The sequence below is a fragment of the Bombina bombina genome, chromosome 8 (genome assembly GCF_027579735.1).
Source record: "Bombina bombina isolate aBomBom1 chromosome 8, aBomBom1.pri, whole genome shotgun sequence".
Lineage (NCBI taxonomy): Eukaryota > Metazoa > Chordata > Amphibia > Anura > Bombinatoridae > Bombina > Bombina bombina.
In genome coordinates this window covers 108,771,849-108,796,402 of record NC_069506.1, presented here as the reverse complement: position 1 = coordinate 108,796,402, position 24,554 = coordinate 108,771,849, and the positions used below count along the sequence as shown (strand labels likewise).

General features: G+C 40.1%; 1 protein-coding gene across 7 annotated transcripts in view; it reads right to left on the bottom strand.

The window, feature by feature from the left end:
- Positions 1-18,842, bottom strand: part of LOC128638507 (oocyte zinc finger protein XlCOF7.1) — a 254,740-nt gene extending 235,898 nt beyond the window's left edge. For 5 of the 7 annotated variants that reach the window (XM_053690502.1, XM_053690504.1, XM_053690503.1 and 2 more), the window contains exons 1-2: positions 18,789-18,842; positions 2,251-2,396 (exon numbers count right to left, since the gene is read on the bottom strand). The gene's annotated coding sequence lies outside the window, so the exon portion shown is untranslated. Of the gene's footprint in view, positions 1-2,238; positions 2,397-18,788 lie in introns of all 7 variants that reach the window. The other 2 variants (XM_053690500.1, XM_053690499.1) reach the window with 2 other exon arrangements.
- Positions 18,843-24,554: the final 5,712 nt, after the last annotated feature.

Here is a 24,554-nt window from a genome sequence, read left to right as displayed (position 1 = left end):
TTTCTCAACTCAATACCACCCTTCTGCAAAGATTGCAACGTGCTCAGTCTAGTAAACCTCCTGGTGCCCCCATGGCCTCCGATATCCTCTTTGTACCCCTGAACCTGCGTATACCTGTGCTAGCCTGAGCTCATGATAGCAAACTCCTGGTTCGACTAGGACATTCAATCATCTTTCTCAACATGTTTGGTGGCATACTATGAAGTCTGATGCTCAAGATTATGTGAAAGTCTGCACAATTTGTGCTGCCAACAAGACTCCTCGATCTTTGCCTCTCGGCTTGCTCCAACAATTGTCCATTCCCAAACCATGGACACACATAACAATGGACTTCATTGTGGACCTTCCTTCTTCCGACCACCATACAGTTATCTGGGTTGCGGTGGATCGCTTTTCCAGACTGGCTTACTTCGTACCCCTAACCAAACTGCCTTCTGTGCAAGAATTATAGTCCCTTTTTCTCTTGCATGTGGTACGACTTCATGGCATTCCTGTGAATATTGTTTCCGACAGAGGTCCACAGTTCATCTCTGCCTTCTGGAGAGCCTTTTGTAAGTTGATTGGAACCACTGTTTCCTTGTAGTCTGGCTACCATCCTCAGACCAATGGACTAACTGAGAGAACAAACCAGGATCTCAAAGCCTACCTTAGAGCCTTTGTCAACGCTCGCCATACCAACTGGTCTGAGTTGCTACCCATAGCTGAGCTGGCAACAAACACTCATTGGCACTCTTCTCTTCGATGTTCTCTGTTTCAAGCCGCAGCAGGGTATCAACCTTGTGTCTTCCCTCTTTCTGCTCAGTCCACTGGGGTCCCTGCCGCAGACCGACACGTCACTGAACTCACCACTCAATGGCAACGTATTCGCTCTCAGCTGCATTCAGCTGTCTCAACAAATAAGAAATTTGCTGATCGACATAGGGCTTCTGAACAAGCCATTCCAGTGGGTGGACGTGTTTGGATCTCTACTCGACATATTCGTCTACGTCAACCCTGTCACAAATTGAGGCCTAGGTTTATCGATCCTTACAATGTCCTGAAAAGACTGTCTTCTCTTGCCTACAAAGTGGCCTTGCCAAAACCCTACGCATAAATCCAGTCTTCCACATCTCACTACTTAAACCTTACATCAAGAATAGATATACCCGTCTCCGAGCTCCTCCTCCTCCGCTCCTGGTCCATGGTGACCCCGAATATGAGGTAGCTAAGATCCTGGACTCCAGATACAGGCACACACAACAGCAGTATCTGATTCATTGGAAGGGTTACTCCGTGGCAGATCGTTCCTGGGTTCCTGCCCGTGATGTACATGCTCCATCTCTGGTCTCTAGATTCCATGCTGCTCATCCATTGAGGCCGACTCTGGTTCCCGGAGGCAACCCTTGAGAGGGGGGCTATATCTCACCGCACTGCTCTAGCCGTTGCTAGGGGCACGTCGTCTCCTTCCCTGCTCATTGCCAGGGGCAGTGTCGGCTCAGATGCGTGCGACGCTAATGTCATCGCCGCACGCTCCTGATGCCGGTCAGACCTCAGTGGAGCGAATCCTACGCCTATTTAAACTTCCCCAAACTATATGGTCACTGCCCAAGTATAGGTGTTACTTTGTGTACTCCTGGGTGTGACAGATTGTTCTTTCTAGTGCCTGATTACTGTTGCTGAATACTGCCTGTCTGACAACTCTACCTGCCTTAACCCTTAAACTGCTGGATTGATTACAGTTGCTGAATCTGCCTGTCTGACTACTCTACCTGCCTTTACCCTCAATCTGCTGGACTGCTTTGCTGTTGCCAAACCCTGCCTACCTGACCATTCTAGTGGTTTATCTTTGGACTGCTTTGCTGTTGCCAAACCCTGCCTGCCTGACCATTCTAGTGGTTCATCCTTGGACTGCTCTGCTGTTGCTGCTGGGGACTGTCCAGTCTGTGGTGAGTGCCGCCTTCCTCATCTCGCTAACTCTCTCTGCTCTGGGATATTCCCTATCATTCCGGCTCGACGCGGGGATAACAAGACTCCTGACCGAGTTTGGTCTGATAGAGGAGTCTCCCACGAGCGTTACAGTTATTATTCTAAAAATAAAACCTTTATGTAGTAAGCCATGATTTAAATCGAGTTACCAGCTAGTGATTTAAAGGGACAGACTACTCTAGAATTGTTATTGTTTAAAAAGATAGATAATCCCTTTATTACCCATTCCCCAGTTTTGCATAACCAACACAGTTATATTAATATACTTTTTACCTCTGTGAATACCTTATAGCTAAGCCTCTGCAGACTGCTCCTTATCTCAGTTCTTTTGACAGACTTGCATTTTATCCCATCAGTGTCCTCTCATAAGTAACTCCAGGGGCATGAGCACAATGTTATCTACATGGCACACGTGAACTAACGCCTTCTAGCTGTGAAAAACAAATACAATGAGATAAGAGGGCTTAGAAATTAGCATATGAGCCTACCTAGGTTTAGCTTACAACTAATAATACAAAGAGAACAAAACAAATTTAAATGATAAAAGTGAATTGGAAAGTTGTTTAAAATTGCATGCCCGGAATCATGAAAGTTTAATTTTGACTAGACTGTCCCTTTAAATTGTGATTTAAAAACTATTTGATTTAAATCAAATCCACCCTGTGAATGGGGTTGTGGGAGGAGTGTGAATGGAGATATTGAAGGGGTTTTAATGGTCTGTAACTTGGTTAAAGCCTTGGCTTGGCATTACTGCTCACATGACTGAGTGTAGCATACTATACTTGTGGTAATTCAACCAATTGAATTCTGTGTCTCCCTTATGTGCAGTACTTGTTTTTAAATATTACAAGAAAACAGCTTTTCAGAAGAAGACATTCTGAAATAAATGCATTTAAACTGAAAATAGTTTAGTGAATATATAACAAAATTAATATGGGACCACAACTAAAAAAAAACATAATTTATGTAAGAACTTACCTGATAAATTCATTTCTTTCATATTAGCAAGAGTCCATGAGCTAGTGACGTATGGGATATACATTCCTACCAGGAGGGGCAAAGTTTCCCAAACCTTAAAATGCCTATAAATACACCCCTCACCACACCCACAATTCAATTTAACGAATAGCCAAGCAAGTGGGGTGATAAGAAAGGTGCGAAAGCATCAAAAAAATAAGGAATTGGAATAATTGTGCTTTATACAAAAAAATCATAACCACCCCAAAAAAAGGGTGGGTCTCATGGACTCTTGCTAATATGAAAGAAATTAATTTATCAGGTAAGTTCTTACATAAATTATGTTTTCTTTCATGTAATTAGCAAGAGTCCATGAGCTAGTGACGTATGGGATAGCAGATACCCAAGATGTGGAACTTCCACGCAAGAGTCACTAGAGAGGGAGGGATAAAATAAAGACAGCCAATTCCGCTGAAAAATAATCCACAACCCAAATCAAAAGTTTTAAGCTTATAAGGAAAAAAACTGAAATTATAAGCAGACGAATCAAACAGAAACAGCTGCCTGAAGTACTTTTCTACCAAAAACTGCTTCAGAAGAAGAAAACACATCAAAATGGTAGAATCTAGTAAAAGTATGCAAAGAAGACCAAGTTGCTGCTTTGCAAATCTGATCAACAGAAGCTTCATTCCTAAAAGCCCAGGAAGTAGAAACTGACCTAGTAGAATGAGCCGTAATTCTTTGAGGCGGGGACTTACCCGACTCCACATAAGCATGATGAATTAAAGACTTTAACCAAGACGCCAAGGAAATGGCAGAAGCCTTCTGACCTTTCCTGGGACCAGAAAAAACAACAAATAAACTAGAAGTCTTTCTAAAATCTTTAGTAGCTTCAACATAATATTTCAAAGCTCTAACTACATCCAAAGAATGTAACGATCTTTCCTTAGAATTCTTTGGATTAGGACATAATGAAGGGACAACAATTTCTCTATTAATGTTGTTAGAATTCACAACCTTAGGTAAAAATTGAAATGAAGTCCGCAACACAGCCTTATCCTGATGAAAAATCAGAAAAGGAGAATCACAAGAAAGAGCAGATAACTCAGAAACTCTTCTAGCAGAAGAGATAGCCAAAAGGAACAATACTTTCCAAGAAAGCAATCTAATGTCCAGAGAATGCATAGGCTCAAACGGAGGAGCCTGTAAAGCTGTCAAAACCAAATTAAGACTCCACGGAGGAGAGATTGGCTTAATAACAGGTTTGATACGAACCAAAGCCTGTACAAAACAATGAATATCAGGAAGATTAGCAATCTTTCTGTGAAAAAGAACAGAAAGAGCAGATATTTGTCCTTTCAAAGAACTTGCAGACAAACCTTTATCCAAACCATCCTGAAGAAATTGTAAAATTCTAGGAATTCTGAAAGAATGCCAGGAGAATTTATGAGAAGAACACCAAGAGATGTAAGTCTTCCAAACTCGATAATAAATCTTTCTAGAGACAGATTTCCGAGCCTGTAACATAGTATTAATCACTGAGTCAGAGAAACCTCTATGACTAAGAATTAAGCGTTCAATCTCCATACCTTCAAATTTAATAATTTGAGATCCTGATGGAAAAAAGGGCCTTAAGATAGAAGATCTGGCCTTAATGGAAGTGTCCAAGGCTGGCAACTGGCCATCCGAACGAGATCCGCAAACCAAAACCTGTGAGGCCATGCTGAAGCCGCCAGCAGTACAAATGAGCGCTCCAATAGAATTTTGGAGATTACCTTCGGAAGAAGAACTAGAGGTGGAAAGATATAAGCAGGATGATAATTCCAAGGAATTGACAACCCATCCACTGCTTCCGCCTGAGGATCCCGTGATCTGGACAGATACCTGGGAAGTTTCTTGTTTAGATGAGAGGCCATCAGATCTATTTCTGGAAGTCCCCAGATTTGAACAATCTGGAGAAAAACCTCTGGATGAAGGGACCATTCGCCCGGATGTAACGTCTGGCGACTGAGATAATCCGCTTCCCAATTGTCTACACCTGGGATGTGAACCGCAGAAATTAGACAGGAGCTGGATTCCACCCATATAAGTATCCGAGATACTTCTTTCATAGCTTGAGGACTGTGAGTCCCCCCTTGATGATTGACATATGCCACGGTTGTGACATTGTCTGTTTGAAAACAAACAAACGATTCTCTCTTCAGAAGAGGCCAGTATTGAAGAGCTCTGAAAATCGCACTGAGTTCCAAAATAGTGATTGGTAATCTCGCCTCCTGAGATTTCCAAACCCCTTGCGCTGTCAGAGATCCCCAAACCGCTCCCCAACCTGATAGACTCGCATCTGTTGAGATCACAGTCCAGGTTGGACGAACGAAAGAGGCCCCTTGAATTAAACGATGGTGATCCATCCACCAAGTTAGAGATGATCGAACATTGGGATTTAAGGATATTATTTGTGATATCCTTGTATAATCCCTGCACCACTGGTTCAGCATACAAAGCTGGAGTGGTCTCGTGTGAAAACAAGCAAAAGGGATCGCGTCCGATGCAGCAGTCATGAGACCTAAAATCTCCATGCATAATGCTACCGAAGGGAACAATTGAGACTGAAGGTTTCGACAGGCTGAAACCAATTTCAGACGTCTCTTTTCTGTCAGAGACAAAGTCATGGACACTGAATCTATTTGGAAACCTAAAAAGGTTACCCTTGTCAGAGGAATCAAGGAACTCTTTGGTAAATTGATCCTCCAACCATGTCTTTAAAGAAACAACACAAGTTGATTCGTATGAGATTCTGCAGAATGTGAAGACTGAGCAAGTACCAAGATATCGTCCAAGTAAGGAAATACCGCAATACCCTGTTCTCTGATTACAGAGAGAAGGGCACCGAGAACCTTCGAAAAAATTCTTGGCACTGTTGCTAGACCAAATGGAAGAGCAACAAACTGGTAATGCTTGTCTAGAAAAGAGAATCTCAGAAACTGAAAGTGATCTGGATGAATTGGAATATGCAGGTATGCATCCTGTAAATCTATTGTAGACATATAATGCCCTTGCTGAACAAAAGGCAGAATAGTTCTTATAGTCACCATTTTGAATGTTGGTATCCTTACATAACGATTCAATATTTTTAGATCCAGACCCGGTCTGAAAGAATTCTCTTTCTTTGGTACGATGAATAGATTTGAATAAAACCCCAGACCCTGTTCCAGAACTGGAACTGGTATAATTACCCCAGCTAACTCTAGGTCTGAAACACATTTCAGAAACGCCTGAGCCTTTACTGGATTGACTGGAATGCGTGAGAGAAAGAATCTTCTCACAGGCGGTCTTACTTTGAAACCTATTCTGTACCCTTGTGAAACAAGGTTCTGAATCCAAAGATTGTGAACCGAATTGATCCAAACATCTTTGAAAAATCGTAACCTGCCCCCTACCAGCTGTGCTGGAATGAGGGCCGCACCTTCATGCGGATTTAGGGGCTGGTTTTGATTTTCTAGAAGGCTTAGATTTATTCCAGATTGGATTAGGTTTCCAACCGGAAACCGTTCCTTTAGGGGAAGGATCGGGCTTTTGCTCCTTCTGACGAAAGGAACGAAAACGATTAGCAGCCCTGTAATTACCTTTAGATTTTTTACCCTGAGGCAAAAAGGCACTCTTTCCACCTGTAACATTTGAAATTATAGAATCCAACTGAGAACCAAACAATTTATTACCTTGGAAAGAGAGAGAAAGCAAAGTTGATTTAGAACTCATATCTACATTCCAGGATTTAAGCCATAAAGGTCGTCTAGCTAAAATAGCTAAAGACATATACCGGACATCAACTCTAATGATATAAAAAATGGCATCACAGACAAAATTATTAGCATGTTGAAGAAGTTTAACAATGCTTTATGTGTTATGATCTGTCACTTGTTGCGCTAAAGTCTCCAACCAAAAAGTTGAAGCTGCAGCAACATCAGCCAAAGAGATAGCAGGTCTAAGTAGATTACCTGAACATAAATAAGCTTTTCTCAAAAAAGATTCAATTTTCCTATCTAAAGGATCTTTAAACGAAGTGCTATCTGCCGTAGGAATAGCAGTACGTTTGGCAAGAGTAGAGATAGCCCCATCGACTTTAGGGATTTTATCCCAAAATTCCAGTCTATCAGATGGCACAGGGTACAATTTCTTAAACCTTGGAGAAGGAGTGAATGAAGTACCCAGACTATCCCATTCCCTAGCAATTACATCTGAGATAGCATCAGGAACAGGAAAAACTTCCGGAATTAACACATGAGGTTTATAAACCGAATTTAAACGTTTAGTAGTTCTAGTATCAAGAGGACTGGACTCCTCCATATCTAGCGCAATCAAAACTTCTTTAAGCAATGAACGAATAAACTCCATTTTAAATAAATATGAAGATTTATCAGAATCAATATCTATAGTAGAATCTTCTGAACCAGAAAAAAACTAATCAGAAACAGATAAGTCAGAATGATGGTGGTCACCTAAAAATTCATCAGAAAAATGAGAAGTTTTGAAAGACCTTTTACGTTTATTGGAAGGAGGAATAACAGACAGAGCCTTCTTAATAGAATTAGAAACAAATTCTTTAACATTAACAGGAACATCCTGAACAATAGATGTTGAAGGAACAACAACAGGTAAAGCATTATTACCAATAGACAGAATCCGCATTGGAAAGTTTATCATGACAGCTTTCACAAACCACAGCTGGGGGAACAGATACCACAAGTTTACAACATATACACTTAACTTTGGTAGAACCAGCATCAGGCAGCGTCTGTTCATTAGAGGATTTTGATCCGGGGTCAGGATGAGACATCTTGCAATATGTAATAGAAAAAAACAACATATAAAGCAAAATTATCAAATTCCTTAAAAGACAGTTTCAGGAATGGGAAAGAATGCAAAAAGTAAGCTTCTGGAAACCAGAAACCATGATAAAAAATGTTTAAATAAAGTGAGTAAAAAATACGCCCACATTTTTTTTGGCGCAAAAAAAAATGTCTGAATACGCATACGTAACAGAATACAACTTCCGGCGTAAATTACGTCGCCGGAAATGACAATTTTTTGCGCCAAAAAAAGTATGCGCCAAATGAAAATTTTCAAGGTAAGAAAAATGAAACTGACAGTCTGTATTGAAAAGGAATACTGATTACCCTGAATCAAGGCAAATATAAGTTTATAGACATATATTAAAACTTTACAAATAAAGTGCCCAACCATAGCGCAGAGTGTCACAAAGAATAAGATTTACTTACCCCAGGACACTCCTCTACATGTAGTAGATAGCCAAACCAGTACTGAAACGAGAATCAGTAGAGGTAAAGGTATATAAGAGTATATCGTCGATCTGAAAAGGGAGGTAGGAGAAGAAATCTCTACGACCGATAACAGAGAACCTATGAAATTGATCCCCTAGAGGTAGACCATTGTATTCAAATAGGCAATACTCTCTTCACATCCCTCTGACATTCACTGCACTTCGAGAGGAAAACCGGGCTTCAACCTGTTGCGAAGCGCATATCAACGAAGAATCTTAAGCACAAACTTACTTCACCACCTCCACGGGAGGCAAAGTTTGTAAAACTGAATTGTGGGTGTGGTGAGGGGTGTATTTATAGGCATTTTAAGGTTTAGGAAACTTTGCCCCTCCTGGTAGGAATGTATATCCCATACGTCACTAGCTCATGGACTTTTGCGGACCACAACTAAAAAAAATAGTTTATTTTGTTAAAACAGAATTCAAATCAGAACATCAATGTAAATAAATACCTTGCCCAAATGATCATAGGGAGATTTAGATACAAAATGCAGTCATTTCACATCTTGGGTTTTGTTGGATTTTTTTTTTTTTACCTTGACACATATTTGGTAGTGAGAACACAATGACACTGTTAAATTACTGCAGTAATGTGTTTAGGTAAGTTCCAGAAATGAATTGCTACTTTAAAGTTGACTTTACCTATGTGTTTAACCTTGTTGCTGGATGTTAAACACGTAGGAATATCCAAGCAGACGTCCAATAATAATATGTTCTAATACATTAGGGCAGGGCTTGAAAATGTGTTCATATTTATCCGTCTGAAGAAACAACCGTAGGCATAAAAATTAAATGATGTCTGTAAAACAGCCTTATCGTGATGAAAAATCTAATAAGGATGCTCACAAGAAAGAGCAGACAATTCAGAAACTCTTCTAGCAGAGAATATAGGGAAAAGAAACCACACTTTCCAAGAAAGGAGTTTAAAGTGATGGTAAATCCTAGCATTTGTATAATGCTAGGATTTACCAATGGAACAAATAAAGGGGACTTTCAGTCATGAAGTATAAAATACTTAATGCTGAAAGATCCTTTATTTGTTTGAAACGTTCGCCCCACTGAGATGAGGCACCCCACGGCAAAACGCTATCCTGCTGTGAGGTGACATTTCCAGCCCCTAGCAAATGGCCGTGTGGGCCAGCTGGAGCAAAGTCGGTTAGCCTGCACGGCTATTGGCTAAGAGGTCGAAACATCACCTCTCCGCAAAATAGCATTCTGCTGTGGGCTGCCTGAGGAGGCCATCAGATCTATTTCTGGAAGACCCCAAAGATCCACAATCTGTTTGAACACATCCTGATGAAGTGACCACAGATCAGGTAGAACGAGCAAAAGAAGCCCTCTGAATAATAAACTGATGATCCAGCCACCAAGTTAGAGACTGACTTTTACTGAAAAAGTATAATCCCTGCACCACTGAAGCAACATACAAAGCTGAAGAAGTCTCATGTGAAAATCGAGCAAATGAATTGCATCTGAAGCTGCAGCCATGAGACCTAGTACTTCCATACACAGAGGAACGAAAGAGACTGAAGATTCAGACAAGCTGACATCAATCTCAGCCGTCTCTGCTCTGTTAGAGAAAGACTCAAGAAGTCTGTTTGGAAACCCAGGAAAGTAACCTTTGTCTGAGAAACCAACAAACCCTTTGGAAAAGTGATCCTTTAATCATGTTTTTGAAGAAACAACAATCGTTGATTGGTGTGAAATTCTGCTAAAGGAAAAGACGAAGTTTGAACCAAGATATCGTCCAGGTAAGGAAATACTGCAATACCCTGAGCTCTGATTATAGACAAAAGGGCACCCATAACCTTGGTAAATATTCTTGTAGCTGTAGCAAGTCCAAATGGAAGAGTAAGAAACTGAAAATGCTTGTCCAGAAAAGTAAACCTCAGAAACTGGTAATGTTTTTTTGTGAATTGGAAAATGAAGGTAAGCATCCTTTAAATGTAATGTGGATATAAACTGACCTTGCTGAACAAAAGGCAGAGGTCTGAAAGATGGAATCTTTACAAACTTGTTCAGAGTCTTTAGCTCAAGAACTGGTCTGAAAGTGCCTTCTCTTTCTTTGGAACAATGAAGACATTTGAATAAAGTCCCATCCCCTGTTCCTGCAAAGGAACTGGAACAATCACTCACATATTTCCAGACCTTAGACAGATTTAAAAAAAGCTTGAGCTGTTACAGGATTCCTTGAAACATTGGACAGAAAAAAAACCTTCCTCTGGGAGGCCTTGTTCTGAATCCAATTTGATATCCCTGAGAAACAATATTCTGAACCCAGGGATCTGGGACAGACTGAAACCAAGCCTCCTGAAAGAGATTTAATCTACCCACTACCAGAACTACTAGGTCGGGGGCAGCAACTTCATGCAGTTTTAGCAGTTAGCATTAGACTGAACCAAAGCAACTTTGCTTTTGAACAGAGAAGTCAGTTTTCTGTTCTTTATTCTGACAAAAGGAACACAAATGATTAGAAGCTTTAAATTTTCCTTTAGACTTTCTGTCTTGGGGAAGAAAAGTTCATTTTCCTCCAGTAATAGTAGAAATAATAGAATCTAAATTAGAACCAAATAAATGCTATCCCTGAAAAGAAAGAGACAATAATCTAGATTTAGACACCATATCAGCATTCCAGGATTTAAGCCACAAGGCCCTCCTGGCAAGAATTGCTAAAGACATGCTTTTGACATTTATTTTCATAATATCACACACAGCATCACAAATAAAAGAATTGGCACTCTGAAGCAAACTCAATAGATTTGCACTAACAGGGTCATCAAAAAACTGCTCTGAAAGACTAGACAACCAGTAAGTAGAAGCAGCAGCCACATCAGCAATAGAAATAGCTGGCCTGAGAATATAACTAGCATGTAAAAAGGCCCTTCTATGAAAGGATTCTAACTTTCTATCTAAAGGGCCCTTAAAAGAAGTATTGTCTTCCAAAGGAATAGTAATACGAGTAGAAATGGCCCCATCCACCTTGGGAACTTTCCTATAACTCTACGGCCTAGATTTGGAGTTTGGCGGTAGATGGGTTGTTAACGCTACGCAGGCTTTTTTCTGGCCGCACCATAAATTTAACTCTGGTATCGAGAGTCCAAAAAAATGCTGCGTTAGGCTCCAAAAAAGGAGCGTAGAGCATTTTTACCGCAAATGCAACTCTCGATACCAGAGTTGCTTACGGACGCAGCCAGCCTCAAAAACGTGCTCGTGCACGATTCTCCCATAGGAAACAATGGGGCTGTTTGAGCTGAAAAAAAACCTAACACCTGCAAAAAAGCAGCGTTCAGCTCCTAACGCAGCCCCATTGTTTCCTATGGGGAAACACTTCCTACGTCTGCACCTAACACCCTAACATGTACCCCGAGTCTAAACACCCCTACCCTTACACTTATTAACCCCTAATCTTCCGCCCCCGCTATCGCTGACCCCTGCATTATATTATTAACCCCTAATCTTCCGCTCCGTAAACCGCCGCAACTTACATTATCCCTATGTACCCCTAATCAGCTGCCCCTAACCCCGCCGACCCCTGTATTATATTTATTAACCCCTAACCTGCCCCCCACAACGTCGCCGCCAGCTACTTACAATAATTAACCCCTAATCTGCCGACCGCAAAGCGCAGCCACCTACGTTATCCTTATGTACCCCTAATCTGCTGCCCCTAACACCGCCGACCCCTATATTATATTTATTACCCCCTAATCTGCCCCCCTCAACGTCGCCGACACCTGCCTACACTTATTAACCCCTAATCTGCCGAGCGGACCTGAGCGCTACTATAATAAAGTTATTAACCCCTAATCCGCCTCACTAACCCTATCATAAATAGTATTAACCCCTAATCTGCCCTCCCTAACATCGCCGACACCTAACTTCAATTATTAACCCCTAATCTGACGACCGGAGATCACCGCTACTATAATAAATGGATTAACCCCTAAAGCTAAGTCTAACCCTAACACTAACACCCCCCTAACTTAAATATAATTTACATCTAACGAAATTAATTAACTCTTATTAAATAAATTATTCCTATTTAAAGATAAATACTTAAATGTAAAATAAATCCTAATATAGCTACAATATAAATTATAATTATATTGTAGCTATTTTAGGATTAATATTTATTTTACAGGCAACTTTGTAATTATTTTAACCAGGTACAATAGCTATTAAATAGTTAAGAACTATTTAATAGTTACCTAGTTAAAATAATAACAAAATTACCTGTAAAATAAATCCTAACCTAAGTTATAATTAAACCTAACACTACCCTATCAATAAATTAATTAAATAAAATACCTACAATTACCTACAATAAAACCTAACACTACACTATCAATAAATAAATTAAATACAATTCCTACAAATAACTACAATTACATAAACTAACTAAAGTACCAAAAATAAAAAAGAACTAAGTTACAAAAAATAAAAAAATATTTACAAACATAAGAAAAACAAAAACAATTTTAAACTAATTACACCTACTCTAAGCCCCCTAATAAAATAACAAAGACCCCCAAAATAAAAAATGCCCTACCCTATTCTAAATTAATAGAGTTAAAAGCTCTTTTACCTTACCAGCCCTGAACAGGGCCCTTTGCGGGGCATGCCCCAAGAAAATCAGCTCTTTTGCCTGTAAAAAAAAACATACAATACCCCCCCCAACATTACAACCCACCACCCACATACCCCTAATCTAACCCAAACCCCCCTTAAATAAACCTAACACTAAGCCCCTGAAGATCTTCCTACCTTCTCTTCACCATCCAGGTTCACCGATCCGTCCTGGCATCCGGTGCTGAAGAGGTCCAGAAGAGGCTCCAAAGTCTTCCTCCTATCCGGCAAGAAGAGGACATCCGGACCGGCAAACATCTTCATCCAAGCGGCATCTTCGATCTTCTTCCATCCGGTGCGGAGCGGGTCCATGTTGAAGCAGCCGACGCGGATCCATCCTCTTTTTTCTGCGTCTCCCGACGAATGACGGTTCCTTTAAGGGACGTCATGCAAGATGGCGTCCCTCGAATTCCGATTGGCTGATAGGATTCTTCTATCAGCCAATCGGAATTAAGGTAGGAATATTCTGATTGGCTGATGGAATCAGCCAATCAGAATCAAGTTCAATCCGATTGGCTGATCCAATCAGCCAATCAGATTGAGCTCGCATTCTATTGGCTGTTCCGGGCCCTGTTCAGGGCTGGTAAGGTAAAAGAGCTTTTAACTCTATTAATTTAGAATAGGGTAGGGCATTTTTTTATTTTGGGGGTCTTTGTTATTTTATTAGGGGGCTTAGAGTAGGTGTAATTAGTTTAAAATTGTTGTAATATTTTTCTTATGTTTGTAAATATTTTTTTATTTTTTGTAACTTAGTTCTTTTTTATTTTTTGTACTTTAGTTAGTTTATGTAATTGTAGTTATTTGTAGGTATTTTATTTAATTAATTTATTGATAGGGTAGTGTTAGGTTTAATTATAACTTAGGTTAGGATTTATTTTACAGGTAATTTTGTTATTATTTTAACTAGGTAACTATTAAATAGTTCTTAACTATTTAATAGCTATTGTACCTGGTTAAAATAATTACAAAGTTGCCTGTAAAATAAATATTAATCCTAAAATAGCTACAATATAATTATAATTTATATTGTAGCTATATTAGGATTTATTTTACAGGTAAGTATTTATCTTTAAATAGGAATAATTTATTTAATAAGAGTTAATTAATTTTGTTAGATGTAAATTATATTTAAGTTAGGGGGGTGTTAGGGTTAGGGTTAGACTTAGCTTTAGGGGTTAATCCATTTATTATAGTAGCGGTGAGCTCCGGTCGTCAGATTAGGGGTTAATAATTGAAGTTAGGTGTCGGCGATGTTAGGGAGGGCAGATTAGGGGTTAATACTATTTATGATAGGGTTAGTGAGGCGGATTAGGGGTTAATAACTTTATTATAGTAGCGCTCAGGTCCGCTCGGCAGATTAGGGGTTAATAAGTGTAGGCAGGTGTCGGCGACGTTGAGGGGGGCAGATTAGGGGGTAATAAATATAATATAGGGGTCGGCGGTGTTAGGGGCAGCAGATTAGGGGTACATAAGGATAACGTAGGTGGCGGCGCTTTGCGGTCAGCAGATTAGGGGTTAATTATTGTAAGTAGCTGGCGGCGACGTTGTGGGGGGCAGGTTAGGGGTTAATAAATATAATACAGGGGTCGGCGGGGTTAGGGGCAGCAGATTAGGGGTACATAAGTATAACGTAGGTGGCGGTCGGCAGATTAGGGGTTAAAAAAATGTAATCGAGTTGCGGCGATGTGGGGGGACCTCAGTTTAGGGGTACATAGGTAGTTTATGGGTGTTAGTGTACTTTAGGGTACAGTAGTTAAGAGCTTTATGAACCGGCGTTAGCCCAGAAAGCTCTTAACTCCTGCTTTTTTCTGCGGCTGGAGTTTTGTCGTTAGAGCTCTAACGCTCACTTCAGAAACGACTCTAAATACCGGAGTTAGGAAGATCCCATTGAAAAGATAGGATACGCAATTGACGTAAGGGGATCTGCGGTATGGAAAAGTCGCGGCTGAAAAGTGAGCGTTAGACCCTATTTTGAGTGACTCCAAATACCGGCGGTAGCCTAAAACCAGCGTTAGGAACCTCTAACGCTGGTTTTCACGGCTAACGCCAAACTCTAAATCTAGGCCTACATTAGCAGCAGGTGAATGATATAACTTTTTAAACATTGCAGAAGGAGTAAAATACATACTTGGCTTAGACCATTCCCTAGAAATCATGTCAGAGACAGCATCGGGCACAGTTAAAAACTCAGGGAGATTATCAACAGTCCTAAAAACTGAATTTAAACGATTAGAAGGTTTATCATCAGAAGTTTTAGGATCTTTAACCCCTAAAGTGACTAAAATCTCTTTTAAAAGAGAACAAATATGTTCCATTTTAAACAAAAAAGAAGAGGAATTATCAGGTTCCACTTCAGATTAAAATTTCTCAACCCCAGAGGAAACTTCACCATCTGAAGATACAACAGTATCCCTGGAATCAGGGCACCTAGCACTTGTAGAAACCCCTTTCTCTGAAGAATCACATGCACATCTTCATTCTTCTACCACCTCCAGCGGAGGCAAAGTAAAGACTGAGGTATGTGGGAGGAGTTTTATAGAGCTATTGGGGTTTGGGAAGCTTTGCCTCCTCCTTGTAGTAGAGAAGAGTTATTGCCATGAATAATGGATTGTGGACACTCATCAACTGTATGAAAAAGTAAGATTTGTATTTTACTGCTGCAAAGTCAAGAAAAGATCCAGCCACTCCAAGCTAAATGTGGCTGCTGGTGGCCAGCGGGGAGGAAGTGGAGGGCACCCATGGGTATCTTTGGGACTATAAACCAGGGTGCCAGGGTCTAATTTTAAGGCGCCAGTGGCTCCTTGGCACCTGGGTTTGTCGAGCCCTACGTTAAAACATTTTCTTTTTGCACTTTTATGTTTCTTTTATTAGGGAAAATGAGAATATGAAAAACTGTATATGCCAAATTACTCACCATAACAAGAAAAAAAAAAAAAAAAATGTATGAATAACTGATAAAAAAAAAAAAATCATGATGGTGAAAGTCCACGAGCCATCACATGTAGGATTAAAGTCCAGTCCTACAGTAAGCGGCAAAACACCCCACACAACAGAGATTTAATCCCTACCACTCTCCTATGATTAGTCATACATATGGCCAATAGAAAGGAGAAAAGTGGGAGGGATTAAGGCTCTGTTATGTATGGGGTGTTTTGCCACCTCCTGTAGGACTGGACTTTAATCCCACACGTGGTGGCTCATGGACTCTCACCATTTTATGAAAAAATTAATCATTGCATTTTACATTAAAATATGTTCGTTATGTAACTAAATTAGTAATAAAACCAATAATACATTTCCCCAATTAATATAATGGTGAACTATATATAGTTAGCAAATTTTCTATAAACCAAATTGAAATAATAACAATTTTATAAAAACATTAACTAATGATTCATCCAAACCAATTTTTTAGGCTATACACATCTCTAATGAACTGTTAATCTCTCTCTGTCCCTGTGTTCTTAAACACAAGCAACTCTTACATTCCGTATCCTTAGAGCTCACACAGGCAGCCCTGAACCTATGCATCTTTATGGCGAACACAGAAATGTCCTAGTTCTTTTATTCTTAAAAAAACATAACTACAGTAATTAGTTTCTGCATCCATACAGCTCACACAACCATCTCTGAAACATTGCATTGTTGGAGCTCACATAGGCCCTGATGATCAAAGGTTCACTAGCTTGGAGATAAATTATAGTGCAGACATCACAGGGGCTGAACTCTCTAAGATAAAGTGTTCAGATGAGATGATCTAAAATGATCCTACGGCACTTATAGATCTCTTTATTTCCCTGCATTTCTGTGTGTGATGGAGAAACAAGCCAAGTGCAATATATCACTGCATGACATGACAGTTTTGTTACATTTACACTTTGTGCTCTGGATCTTTATTTTTTTTAATTTATTTTACACATACAGACAGCTCCAAGTCTCTGTACACTTTGAGCACACACAGACAGCTCTCAGCCTCTGTACACTTTGAGCACACACAGACAGCTCTCAGCCTCTGTACACTTTGAGCACACACAGACAGCTCTCAGCCTCTGTACACTTTGAGCACACACAGACAGCTCTCAGCCTCTGTACACTTTGAGCACACACAGACAGCTCTCAGCCTCTGTACACTTTGAGCACACACAGACAGCTCTCAGCCTCTGTACAATTTGAGCACATACAGACAGCTCTCAGCCTCTGTACACTTTGAGCACACACAGACAGCTCTCAGCCTCTGTACACTTTGAGCACACACAGACAGCTCCCAGCCTCTGTACACTTTGAGCACACACAGACAGCTCCCAGCCTCTGTACACTTTGAGCACACACAGACAGCTCCCAGCCTCTGTACACTTTGAGCACACACAGACAGCTCCCAGCCTCTGTACACTTTGAGCACACACAGACAGCTCCCAGCCTCTGTACACTTTGAGCACACACAGACAGCTCCCAGCCTCTGTACACTTTGAGCACACACAGACAGCTCCCAGCCTCTGTACACTTTGAGCACACACAGACAGCTCCCAGCCTCCGTACACTTTGAGCACATACAGACAGCTCCCAGCCTATATACACTTTGAGCACATACAGACAGCTCTCTGCCTCTGTACACTTTGAGCACATACAGACAGCTCCCAGCCGCTGTATACTTTGAGCACACACAGACAGCTCCCAGCCTCTGTACACTTTGAGCACACACAGACAGCTCCCAGCCTCTGTACACTTTGAGCACAGACAGACAGCTTCCAGCCTCTGTACACTTTGAGCACACACAGACAGCTCCCAGCCTCTGTACACTTTGAGCACACACAGACAGCTCCCTGCCTCTGTACACTTTGAGCACACACAGACAGCTTCCAGCCTCTGTACACTTTGAGCACAGACAGACAGCTTCCAGCCTCTGTACACTTTGAGCACACACAGACAGCTCTCAGCCTCTGTACACTTTGAGCACACACAGACAGCTTCCAGCCTCTGTACACTTTGAGCACACACAGACAGCTCTCAGCCTCTGTACACTTTGAGCACACACAGACAGCTTCCAGCCTCTGTACACTTTGAGCACACACAGACAGCTCTCAGCCTCTGTACACTTTGAGCACAGACAGACAGCTTCCAGCCTCTGTACACTTTGAGCACACACAGACAGCTCTCAGCCTCTGTACACTTTGAGCACACACAGACAGCTTCCAGCCTCTGTACACTTTGAGCACACACAGACAGCTCTCAGCCTCTGTACACTTTGAGCACAGACAGACAGCTTCCAGCCTCTGTACACTTTGAGCACACACAGACAGCTCTCAGCCTCTGTACACTTTGAGCACACACAGACAGCTTCCAGCCTCTGTACACTTTGAGCACACACAGACAGCTCTCAGCCTCTGTACACTTTGAGCACACACAGACAGCTTCCAGCCTCTGTACACTTTGAGCACACACAGACAGCTCTCAGCCTCTGTACACTTTGAGCACACACAGACAGCTTCCAGCCTCTGTACACTTTGAGCACACACAGACAGCTCTCAGCCTCTGTACACTTTGAGCACACACAGACAGCTTCCAGCCTCTGTACACTTTGAGCACACACAGACAGCTCTCAGCCTCTGTACACTTTGAGCACAGACAGCTCTCAGGCCACTTCCTTATAGTTCACAGAGACAGGGCTCAGCTCCCTTATAGCTCATGGGGACAGGGCTCAGCTCCCTTATTCACACACACAGCTCTCTGCTTTGTATCATTATAGCTCACTGAAAGATTGCAGAACTATACACAGACTATTGGTGACTATGAGGAATATAAACATTACACAACGCCAGCACTCTATGTGCACTACTACTAGCACACTCTAGCTACATGAAATATGCAAATCATGTGAGTAACTAACGTTAAGTTACATAATTACCTTGCTGCTACCCACTTTGATGACTACAGGAAGACGTGTTTGTGGGCGGGATAGATTTGTGACCTACGTGGAACTACAAATCCCAGAATACACTTCTGTAGTACCATATGACTTCCGTAATTATTAAAGAAACAGGTGCTTTTGAATCTTACGTGTGAAAATTATCCTCTATGAAAGATGTAAATGCGATTAACAGATGTTCATCAATATGTTTGAAATTAATACACAAGGCGGTCCAAAATAAACCCTTTAGGACAGCCAATATAAGTTTTAAAATGCTGGATACAAAAGAGTGGCATTTTCTAGACGACAAGTCCACATTTTGGTAATTGTGGCTATTATATAGATGAGTTCTAAAATATAGAATATTCAAGCAAAGGACATTACATGCATCTCAAAGATACTAATCCTGTATAATCGCTATAATTAACATTCCATGTTAGGGAAGAAAAAAAAATAATGGCACCAAAATTATATATATGTGATACAACAGCACCCTCATGTGGCCATTTCCATAATTACAATACATTTTTACACTGCAAAACCGAGCATTTTCTACAAAAGTTAAAAGGACAGTCTAGTCAAAATTAATCTTTCACGATTCAGACAGCGCATGCAATTTTAAATAACTTTCAAATAATTTTCCAATTTTTACTTTTATCATCATATTAGCTTTGCTCTCTTTGTATTCTTTGTTAAAAGCTGAACATTGGTAGGCTCCTATGCTACATTGTCATCAATGTGTATAGCATTGCCCACCTCCAAAGACCATTCGCAGACTGCGTCACAGAGGTCTGTGAGGGCCAACTGTAAAAAGCAAATTATTAAAACATAAGACAAAAGTACAAATTTATATTATGTCACAATGTACAATCATTTAATACAATATCACATTATCAAGTATTAACTGCCATGGCTATTGTGTTGAAACATACCGACTTTTACAGATGGCAATTAAAGTCTAAAGGGGTATTTATCCCTTAGGGACAAACGTGGCCAACACATAAATCCATTTTGTATATTTACGCAAAAGGATTTTCTTCTTATCACCACCCCTACTAAGTCAATTATAATATACCCTATATAGTCACAAAAAAATGTCCAGCCACCGGTTGCTCAGCACTGCCCAAACTAAGTGCTGTGTGAAACGTAGACCAGTGGTTAGCCAACCTAGGGTCAGATTATGAGTGAAGCAGTAGTTTATGCTCACGTTTGAGCGTTAAAACCGTTAGAAATATTTTTTTGCGTTCGGAGATTCACGCTCGTATTATAAGTTGAAAATAAAAATGTTGTGCTCTTGCCCACAAGTCGTGCAAACACGATCGTGGTTATTTAAAAGTGCAACATAAGAAGATTTTGCACATAGCAGAATATGTTCAATAATTTATTCATAAAGAGATATTTAAATATATATATGATGGATATTTTCAGAAACATATATTTATATATATATATATATATATATATATATATATATAAATACACATACATGATTATATATAATTATAGATATATACATATATATATTCTGAAAGTATATAAGGGTGGACAAGCGCACAAGTTCACATCCATTGGCTCTGAGCCAATGGATGTGAACACAGCTTTCTGTGATTCCAGAAACTACTACCCGCTCTCACCAAACAGCGAGATCACTGACTAACATACCTCAAAGCTACAGATTATATTGCGGCATTAACGGAGGGAACTACGCTCTGGAGGAGAGTGAATAACAGACACCATCCATCTTTACCACTTCAAGCTGTGTATATAACTCATATTGGATGAGGTTAAATTAAGTGAGTGCCCAATTGTCTTTTTGTTATGCGTTTCATTGAGTTAAGACATATTACACTAGGAGTGTCTTCTTGTGCGCTTGTCTACCCTTGTACTCTTTCAGAATCTTTGTGGAGAAACCTCATCTAGAGTGGAACACTCCGTATCTGTCAGGGTGCCAGGAATCAGACTGAGACGAGAAGTGCAAAAATAATCACACCTTTATTAATAGCAAAAAATAATAAAAAGTCCACAAGTCAAATAACAAGCCAGGAATCTAAACCAGAGATGGTAGTCAGACGAGCCGAGTCAGGAGCCAAAGTGAATAGTCAGACGAGCCGGAATCAGGAACAAGGAAAACAGCAGAGTCAGGGACAAGCCAGGGATCTGGAACCAGGAAGGACGTCAGGCAGCCAGGTAATACACAGGAACTCTCACAAACAGGTCTGCGACAACGCAAAGGCAAAGCATACTGAACAGAGGCCCTTTAAATTTTATTTTATTTATTTTATTTATAAAATATTTTACTAGGAAGGATACATTGAGATTTCTCTCGTTTTCAAGTATATAATAAGTGATGACATCACAATTCTGAGACTGCATCCTGTCTCACATGGATGATGCACACCAGACTGGCCATAAAAGGAAGTGCAGGAATTGAGCATCCTCCTCCACAATGCACCATAGTCAGGAAGAGAGGTGAGTAAAATGGCTGCCAGCAGCACATGGCAAACACAACAGGGAAAAAACCCTGACAGTACCCTCCCCTCAACGACCCCTCCCCCGCGGGAGGACAAAAGGCTTATTGGGGAAACGGGCATGGAAGGCACGGAGGAGGGCGGGAGCATGAACATCAGAGGAGGGAACCCAAGAACACTCCTCCGGACCGTAGCCTCTCCAGTGAACCAAATACTGTACACGGCCCCTGGACATACGAGAGTCAATAATGCTGCTGACCTCATACTCCTCATGGTTGTCAACAAAGATAGGATGGGTACGAGGCAACACAGTGGTAAACCGATTACAAACCAATGGTTTCAAGAGGGAGACATTACGCAAAGGCCATGAATCCTGATGGTGCTAATAATCCACCTTACTGTCAGGGTTTTTTCCCTGTTGTGTTACGTAAATCATTTTCTTTTCATGTTGGGAAGTTAAGTAGGCGTCTTGTTAAACAGCCATAAAACAAGCTCAACTGGAAGGATTGTTTCTATTATAATGGATGTTTCTGCTATCCCATGTGGGCTATGTGATCGGACACTGCCACCATATATAGGACATATGTCCAATTGCTGTGCCACAACACTTATTACTTGCTGAGGGGAATCATTTGTGGATTCTAGAAGTTGTAAGATACCATCTTTGTATTATTTTCACATTTAGTTCAATTAGCCTGTTGGAAACTGACACCTTAGACATATTTGAGAAAATTAAATTCATATCAAAATCTGAAATTTCTATATTAAGCCCCTCGCTCCATCTTTCCATATAGTATAATACAAAACCATGTGAAGGTTGCTGTAATAAAGAATATACTAGAGAAAGGGTTGGTCTAGTAGGGGATGAAGATTTACATAATAATTCAATGGCCATCATGGGTCTCAATATGTTTCTTCTGTCAGGGTGCCTCCTTATATACAAATGACGTTGCAAAAGTAACAAGTTTTAAAACACATCTAAACCTTTCTCCTCCAACTCGTCTGGAGTGAAGAATCCGTCTTCATTTCTTAATTGATAAACCATAAAGAATCTATGATTGACTTTTCTTAGTTTACCAATGTTTCCCACACCTGGTACAAATTCCTCATTATCAGTAAAAGGTGTCAGAAGGGAAAATCTAGAAGATAAATATGGAGCATCTACTAATATATGTTACCGGACCAAAATATTTCGGATATAATGGCATGTTGTTTAAAATTATGCTGCAACTTGTTTGAACTTTGACAGAAAAATGCACCTAAGTGTGTCACTCCTTTAATGTTATGTTCTAATGCCACTCATGATTTATGGTGAAAATTGGTGAACCAATCAATGATTCTTTATAAGAATACCGCTTGTCTATATTTAATGAGATTCGGAACACCCAACCCTCCTGATTTTATTGGCATGCACATAAGCGTTTTATTGATTCCAGCTCGTCTTCTATCACAAATAAAATCAAATAATTTGTGTTGCAGGGTTGAGAGTAATCTATGCTGAAGTGGGATGGGGAGTGCTTGTAACAGGTACAATATTCGTAAGAGGATGTTCATTTTAATTATATTAATTTTCCACAACCATTAAATATTTTTCGATCTCCAGGCTGATAGATCAGCAATGAACATTTTATAGATAATCACATATTTGGTACCAAATAATTTTATTGAGGAGGCTAGGTAGATTCCTAAATATTTTAATAATTTCTTTTGTTGTCTAAATACGCAAATATGACCGATTTGGCAGATACCATTCTCTTCACAATTTACGGCTATTATTTCAGACTTAGATTTGTCTATAAGAAAGTTAGAAACTTGTTGAAATGTATCCAGTTCTGAAATTAAAGAAGGAATGGAAGTTAGTGAATCAGTTAGAAAGAATAGAATATCATCCGCATATAAAAGTAGTTTATGGGTTGTAATTCTGAATCGTGATACCTGCTATTTTAACTTGTGATCTAATTGTTTGGCCAGGGCCTCTACTACACATGCATACAATAGCAGAGACAGGGGGCACCCGTCTTGTACCTTTCAAGATTTAAAATCTATTACATAGTAGTCCGTTCACCTTTACTTTTGCTGAAGGTGAGGTGTAAAGAGCCATGATTTTAGAAATGGATAATTCTCCCAGTTGAAATTTAAGTGTTGCTCTTAGAAATTGCCAACAGATGCGGTCAAACACTTTTTCTGCATCCGTTGACACTATAACTGTTTGGATTTTATATTGTTTGGCGTGATTTATGAGGTACAGTGTTCTCATTATATTATATTTTGCCTCTAGAGTAGATAAAGCCAACTTGGTCTCCGTTAATAAGATGTGGAAGTACTAGACTAAGGGGACAATTTATTAATGTCTGTCCGACATGATACGCTGTATCGTATCATGTCCGACAGACAACGCTGAATGCCGACAGCATACGCTGTTGGCATTTAGCATTGCACAAGCAATGCCGCTAGCAGGTGGTGTCAATCAACCCAATCGTATCTGATCATGTTGATTGCTGTCCACTGCTCAGAGGCGGCAGACCAGTTAAGGATAACTGCTGTTTGCTGCGAGCCTTAAAACTACAGTATGTGCCTCTAGGGCTGTCATGGAGAAAGGGTTATTTTCCGTTTTTGAGTTGAACAAGTTGGAAAGATAAGGAGTCAGAATTATTTGTATTTCTTATAATAATAAGTGGTATACCTGTCTGAACCGGGGGCATTTTCTGATGGAAGATTGGTAATAGCCTCAGTTATTTCTTCAGAACTAATAGGGTTATTAAGTCAAACCCTAAAAGGTTTTTTAAGTACATAAATGGCAAAATATCTAAGAAGGACAAAATAGGTACATTAAAATGTGGTGAGGGTAGCATGATTAACAGTGACAGGGAGAATGCTGATGCACTAAGCCAGTTCTTTTCTTTAGTTTACACAAGAGAGGAACCAATGGGGGATATTTTGAAACAAACTAGAACATATAAGCCCATACGATTAACTGGAATATCTCTAGAGGAAAAAAATGGATAATATTAAGGTAAATAAAACTCCAGGTCTAGATGGAATCGTAATTTAGCACTGTTATAGTCAAACCACTAAATTTTAAAAACTCATTATACTCAGGCATAGTACCCCAGAACTGGCATAAAGCTAATGTGGTGCCACTTTTTTAAAAAGGGAACAGGTCTGATCCAGGAAGCTATAGACAAGTTAGTCTGACATCAATAGTGGGGAAGATACTTGAAAGGATTATATTGATCAGCATATTCTGGTAAACAAAATTATGAGTTCAAATCAGCATGATTTTATAAGAAATAGA